Genomic DNA, 7,742 nt, shown 5'->3' on the forward strand with positions numbered 1-7,742 from the left:
AATATTGTGTGCCCAACTTCAGAGAGTTGAATAAAACATGCATGTTCCTCCTGCTCTCTTTAATTTCTTCGTAGATCTTTCAGCGTCCGGCGCGCATGCAGAAGGGACATCTCAACTTTGGACTTATGCAGCCATACGTCCATGCTTTAATTCGGACCATGTCCATTTAACGGGCTCAAATTCAAGATATATTTAAACAATTCCGTTGTTACTTTGCTGCAACATAATACAGGAATCTAGGCATTCGTTCGATCTCATATTCTTCTCCGTCTCCTGTCAATCCTTTTCTTCACCCATTCCATGAAATCTTACTGCATAATATAATATAGATTCGGTTTTGCATCTTTTTCTTTTCTTCTGGAAAAAAAAATTAGTATAGTTCTCCGAAGGTTGTTTTTGTCCCAATACAAGCTGCCAACGGTCTCGTGAGTCTCGTGTCATACGTGCACTGACCATGCTGATCAACTAATCTTCGAGGAGACAATGATTATTCAAAGGCAATTTGGAGACAAACTCTAGAATAACTAGTAATTGCAAAATGTTGCATTCAGGAGCAGTCCCAAAACCGACCCAAAGAGCCATGGAAGAGGTGCCGGAGAGCGAGCAAATGAGATGGCGATTAACAAGAGAAGAATTAATACGCGCAAGAACTGAAGAAGGCCACTCGCCTAGCAGCTCCAATGGTGGCAGTTTCAGTGTCGCAGTACCTCGTGCAAGTCGCATCGGTTGTCGCAGTCGGACACCTTGGCCAACTCTCACTAGCCAGCGTTGCCATCGCCACTTCTCTGGCTAATGTCACCGGCTTCAGTATCCATGTAAGCCAATGCCGTTGCTTAGTAACTTGGTCACATTCTTAAAAAACAGAAATCTAAGTCATATTGGATATTCCTAGTAGTCAGGATTGGCCGGCGGACTCGAAACTCTATGCGGGCAAGCTTATGGCGCGGGGCAATTCGAGAAACTCGGAGTTTATTTTTTCAGCGCCACCATATCTCTCTTTCTTGTTTGTCCTCCAGTTTGCATCCTCTGGATTTTCACGGACAAGTTCTTGGAACGAATGGGCCAAGATCCTGTAATCTCGCTTGAAGCCCGTAAATACTCGATGTGGCTCATCCCTGCGCTGCTTGGGAGCGCCATCCTCAAGCCGCTTGTTCGGTTTCTCCAAACTCAAAGCCTGATACTACCCATGCTCCTCAGCTCCTTCTTGGTCCTCTGTTTCCACGTACCCCTTTGCTGGATTCTTGTGTACCAGTTGGAGCTAGGAAGCACGGGCGTGGCCGTGGCCTTTGGCATCACGACTTGGTTGAATGCGATGCTGCTCGGGTTCTACGTGGTGTTCTCTTCAGCATGTCGGGGAACCCGCGCACGATTCACTAAGGAAGCCTTTCCTGGAATCCTCGAGTTCTTCAGATACGGAGTTCCTTCTGCTGCGATGATCTGGTCAGACTGTTTAGTTTTAGCAACGAGAGACTTTCTTGCTGTTTCGTACTATCTTCAATTGTTTCTCAATGCCTGTGGTTGCAGCCTAAAATGGTGGTCATGTGAGGTTCTCCTTTTGTTATCTGGCCGTTTACCGAATCCAAAGCTCGAGACATCAGTTCTCTCCATATGGTATGATATAAAGCAGTTCAACAATCATTCTTACGTTAATCGGCAGTCTTTCTGACTGTTATAATCTTAATGGCAAAAGTACACCACAAGTGCCATAACTTATGTACGACGATCACTTTGGTGCCATAACTTTTTTCGGATCACTTTGGTGCCAAGTCGGAGGAAAATCGATCACTTTAGTAACTCCGGCCAAAATTCCGGCCAAAAAGCTGACATGTCATTTATATTAAAAAAAATTGGTCTGACTTGTACACGGCGGAAATTACGTGGCTTTTTTTCGAATTTTTTAATTTTTAGAAAAATAATAATAATTAAAATAATTAAAAAAAAAACAAAAAAACAAAAAAGGTATTGCAGCAGCGGCGAGGGAGCCCTCGCCGCTCCTACCGCCAAGCCACCACCGCTGGGAAGGACCGTCGGTGGTGGGCGCAGTGGTCGGCGACGGTCGCCGGCCCATGGCCGGGGCCCGGCGACCCTCGCCTCGCCCGGCGAGGGCCGGATCCGGCGAGGCGAGACCTCGCCGTCGCCTGGGTCGCGACGGCGAGGCCCCGCCTCGCCTTCGCTGGGCGAGGCCGCGCCTCGCCGTCGCGACCCGGGCGACGGCGAGGTCGGCCTCGCTTCGCCGGGCGAGGCGAGACCTCGCCGTCGCCCGGGTCGCGACGGCGAGGTGCGGCTCGCCTTCGCTAGGCGAGGCGAGACCTCGCCATCGCGACCCGGGCGACGGCGAGGTCTCGCCTCGCCGGATCCGCCTCGCCGGGCGAGTCAACGGTCGCCGGGGGTCGGCGAGGGTTGTCGGGCCCCGGCCAGGGGCCGGCGACCCTCGCCGACCACTGCGCCCACCACCGCCGGCCCTTCCCGGCGGTGGTGGCTTGGCGGCAGCAGTGGCAAGGGCTCCCTCGCCGCTGCTGCAGGGTTTTTTTTTTTAATTAATTAATTAATATAATATTTTAAAAAAATACACGTCAGCGGGCTAAACGGCGTCGTTTTTGGTTTTTAATGCTGACTGGATCTCTCCGGTGAGCCGTGGACCTCTCCGGCGAGCCGTGTCAGCGCCACATCGGATTTCCGTCGAGCCACGTCAGCATTGGCACTAAAGTGATTGATTTTCAAAAAAGTTGGCACCAAAGTGATCCGAAAAAAATTATGGCACCAAAGTGATCGCCGTACACAAGTTATGACACTTGTGGTGTACTTTTGCCTAATCTTAATGCTTCAGTCTTACGATCTCTACATTGCACTTCACTGTACCATATGGTTTTGGAGCGGCTGCCAGGTAAAACTCTTGTTTCCCTTGTTCCCTTGTAATGTGCGGTCACAAGAATGTAACGCAAGCTATGTTTCAAGTTTTGAATGGACATGATTTTTTGAGCTTTTGCAATACTCGGGTATCAAACAAACTTGGAGCAGGGAACCCTGTTAGGGCTAGTGCTATCACCTAGAGGGGGTGAATAGGTGATTTTACCAAAATTGTATGATTTAAACGTGCGGAATGAATATAGTCTAGGTCAACAACTCATATGATCAATATCAGATGGATTCGTATAACAAACTCGTATATAAATTGTTATCAGATGATTGAGTCTGATGACTAAGACGATGTTCTGATGAACTTGTTTGACAAATATGTATATAGTATAATTTCAGCAATAATAAATAAAAGTTTATGGATAGAGAATACTATATACAGATCTTTATAGTGATTCGGCTTTATTGAGCCTACGTCCACTCTCCACGCTGGCAGCCTGTTGGCTGTATTTCACTATTGAATCACCAGAAGATTACAAGAACTGTGCTTCTCAGATGATAGATAACACTATCACGTACACTCTTCACTCAAGTAATTTTCTTTCTAAAAAACACAACGTGAAAAACAGTAATCACAAGTGTGTAATATCGAAGCTCTATTCAAACTTTGGAATTCTCGATTCTGGTTCTTCTTACTTGTACGACATTTGCACTCATTTTATACTCATCTACTTCCAATCTATCCGTTGGACAGTCTTTAGAGGATTGATCTCCAAATCAACCCGTTGGAGATTCTTCCCAAAATAAGATGCATAGCCGTTAGAAAAAGAACAATTATCTCCGAGTGATTTGATCGCCCATACAATCAAATCAAGGTTTCCATAAGTGTAGTTCTTCGTATTTGAGGAACGATCTTGTGATTACCAATTTTGATATCAATTTGATTATCCTGTATAAACATGCCAAAAATATCATTCATTGAATCTGTCGAGTAATTTTAAGTCTGATGACAAAGTCCTTTCATCAACTAAGTCTTATGACTCAGCATTTACCTGCATCAAATAACTTAAGTGTAATTCTGCTTAGTAATAGATTGTTTTGTCATTCCTCAAAACTCATTAGGGATTTTGCTCAACAAACCCTAACCAGGCTAAGGTGGTAGTGCTGGTAATATCGTCTCTCGCTATTATTGAAGCGGTCATCGTGGGAATAGTGCTCTTCTGCTGCCGTTATGTCCTGGGATATGCTTACAGCAGTGAGAAGCAAGTGGTGCATTACATTGGAGTCATGACTCCTCTTATTTGTCTCTCCATCTTCATGGACAGTTTACAGGCCGTCCTATCAGGTCAGCTCTTCTAATTCTTTCCATTTTCCTCCTTTTCTTTACTTAAAGTTTGAGAAATCATACTTTTTACATCTCAGGGACATTCTTCGGAAAATTATTGTCCTTGAATGTGGTTCGACACTTGCTGCAGATTAAGAACTTCAGTTTTTGGACCACTAGTTGAAATGATGTGATCATGTTTGATGAATCAGGAGTTGCCAGGGGAAGTGGATGGCAGAGAATCGGAGCATACATCAATATCGGGGCATTCTATTTGGTAGGACTCCCAATTGGACTGATACTTGGTTTTGTCCTGCATCTACGAGCCAAAGGATTTTGGATCGGTATCGTATCTGGAACCGCGGTGCAATTGGCTCTCCTATCTGTCATTACTAGAGCCACAAATTGGCAAAAGCAGGTAGTTGCTCAAAAAAGCTCTTGTGCCTTATCAGATGCAAATTGTTAGATTTTGAAGTCCCGCAAACGAGCTTCACAGAAACATGACATTTAATCGAAAAGCCCACTTCCACTTCCACTTTTGGAAATACCTGCCTGAATCTGCTGTGGCTCATAACGTCTCTCGATCTAAAGATCAATCGGGAAGTAGAAATTGCACACCTACACATGTTTAATATGTCCTCGTTTAACATGTGGTGAACTGATCCTTGCAGGCGAATGAGGCCAGGACGAGGTTATTTGCACGAAATCCTCACGAAGAGCAAAGTGACCAGAGGACTAGGAGTACATCTACATGATAAAATGTGAATTTCGCTTGCTGCTTTTCACATCACTTGTTAACTGGAAATAGTTAGTATTATTAATCAGATGCGCTTAGTGTTAGCGGAATACGTACAGTTGGTGTTACTTGGAGTTGATTCCCGGTATATGTGCAATATACGATAGATATGTTGTCATTAAATGTGACACTACTTGTACAGCTGTGAGTACTGGATGTACTTGATTCTGATTGTGTCCTTATACGTATGAGTACATGATTAAAATTGATCAGAAAATAGATTTGCAAGAGCAGGGGGAGGATTAGATCAGGGCCATGAAAGTGTTGGGGCAAGCACATGCGATGCGAGCGTAACTTCATGGAGTTCAAATTGGGAAAGTAAAGATCACAAAGTATTTGAACAATCAAGAGGGACCACACCCGATGATGCTTGCTCATGAATCGTAGAATTATCAGGATGGTCCATTGTTCTTGAAATTAAAAGAAAGGTTTTGATTAGAAACAAAACCTGACAAGAGTCCGCACGTAGAAGAAAGACCATGATGACTGTAACATGAATTTTTCCTCTCCATATTTCAAAGACGATGAACATAGCGATGGAGGACAACATGCTTTCCTAATGGAAATAGTGGGCTAAGTGTCACCGGCCGGTTGATCTAGAGGAAAAAAAAAAAGTACAAACACACATACTCAGCCATTCAGCCATTCATGCGCAAGAGTGTTCATACAGAGGAGTGAAATATAAAAGGACAATAGCACGATAAATGAGGGGGGAGAGAAGCTCTTGGCTGGAGGGTACACGAGCAACACTTAGGTCATCCACTACCTCACACTATAGCTCATCTCCATCACTGATAAAAACTAACAATCCCTCACAAGCCACTGGAGGTTCATAAAATTCTCTCAAGCCCCTTTCCTTGATCGGGCGGTGATCTTTGCTCGCTGGTCCCTCTTCTTCATCTCGGCTTCTCCATCGTTTGGCACCATCATTCAAGGTGTAAACGATCGTCCAAGCTCCAATGCAACTTCGACCATCTCAACCTCAGACTTCCGACTCGTCAAGACTAGTTCACCATCACAAGCCACCACAAATTGCATGAAAAGAAGACGTGAAGGTGCTTAGGTTGCACGCTGATATGGAGCGAAATGAGGGTGAAGCTGTGGATGGACTGCAAGCACCCACAGGAACCCAAGCACTCCCATGACGTGCCCGCCTTCATCGCAAATGACCTTAACACTAAATCAAGAGCAGGACCGGATTCTGCCTCTTTTAAGGTAACGAGGACGGTCCCTCCATGTTTAAGATTCACGCCTGGTTTGAACCCAATGTTTGATAAAATGTTCATTAGGACGTTTCCTGATTCGGAGTTAGCTATGGTGCTCGAGTCATTAGGGAATTTGACTTAGTAAATGACTTCATTTGTGGAATTTCTAACTAGTGAAGTGTGGATGACATCCATAGCTTCGTTTTGATAGGTTGTGGTTAAATTTGACCATCGTTTGCTAAGAAAAACCCATCCCAAGGCCCAGACAGGTCTCGGGAAATTGACGATTAGGGGCCTTTAATTTAAAAATATGGAAAAGTGATCGACTACAAAGTTTTAAAGGACTATATAAGCTTTCCAACGAGGAATGATTCATATTTTCTGGGTTGTTTTGCTAGGTTAAAGTGGTCTTCAAAGTCCCATTTTTCGCACTATACGGGTCTCAGCCTCTCAGGTCAGTTCTGACTAGCTGGATTATTTGTGTGATATCATAAAGATGCATGCCTAATCTGGAAAAATAGTAAATTAGAGAGTTTTAGAAGACTTCAAGGGCTTTCCAAATATATAAATTTCATATATTTCTAGGTTGGTTTGACAGGTTGAATGATGTACAAAGTATCGGTATGGATTCGGGGGTCAAATTGACAATTGAGGCACTTTGGTAATATCGAATTTTTGCGGAGCTGTCGCGCCGCGCTTTTTTTGTTTGGGTTTTCGGGATTTGCGCGTTAAGGAGGTATTTCCGTGCAAGGGTCTCTCCCAGACCATACCTCACGTGACAGCGGATGATAATTTCCTATTTAGTCTAAGTTCTCGATTTTGGAGTCGCCACTAGTCATCATTGGTAGGATGACTAAAAACCTAATCGGGGTATGGGAGAAATACCACGATTCTACGAACCAGAGATTCTGAGTACGGGAACTTGGTTACGCTAATGATCCCGAATCGAGATCCCTAACGCCCTTTCGGTTTCTAAGAACGATACGATGTCTAACGTGTCACGCAAGTTTCCGAGGCTTACCCACTAATCCTATTCATTCTAATTGCGGGGAAAATCAATCAAGAATTAAATGCACAATCAAAGTCAATCAAATCAATCAATCCTAAATTGTCTCTAAAAATGAAAATGCACCCAAAAACATCCAAACCCTAATAAAGTCCTAAAGGCTTATTCATTTCATGATTTGTGTCTTTTTAGGGTTTTAGGATTTTTTATGGGTTATAATCCCTGAATTTGAAATTTTCTAAAAATGCCACTTGGGCACTTCAAAAAATTTAAATTTCACTTTCTAAGGTTGGCCACAGTGTTTTTAAACCATTTTGTGAATTTTTGAAATTTTTTTTATAGATTTTCTAAAAAAATTTCTGAATTTTCGAATTTTCCTATTTTTTTAGATTTTCTGAATTTTTCACATTTTTTATTTGTGTTTTCTGCATTTTCTGGATTTTTATGAATTTTTCAAAAAAAAATTGAATTTTTATGGATTTTCTAATTTTCTGAAATTTTTCAAATTTCTGAAAATTTTTTTGTATCTTTCTGATTTTTTTTTTTATGAATTTT

The 7,742-nt window shown here is 43.2% G+C and overlaps 1 pseudogene; it reads left to right on the forward strand.

Annotated features, from left to right (window-relative positions):
* Positions 1-580: 580 nt before the first annotated feature.
* Positions 581-4,935, forward strand: LOC115667036 (protein DETOXIFICATION 14-like; annotated as a pseudogene).
* Positions 4,936-7,742: the final 2,807 nt, after the last annotated feature.

This window comes from Syzygium oleosum, unplaced genomic scaffold (genome assembly GCF_021117445.2).
Source record: "Syzygium oleosum isolate NSW1041296 unplaced genomic scaffold, Sole_v2.1 Sole_v2.19, whole genome shotgun sequence".
Classification (NCBI taxonomy): domain Eukaryota; kingdom Viridiplantae; phylum Streptophyta; class Magnoliopsida; order Myrtales; family Myrtaceae; genus Syzygium; species Syzygium oleosum.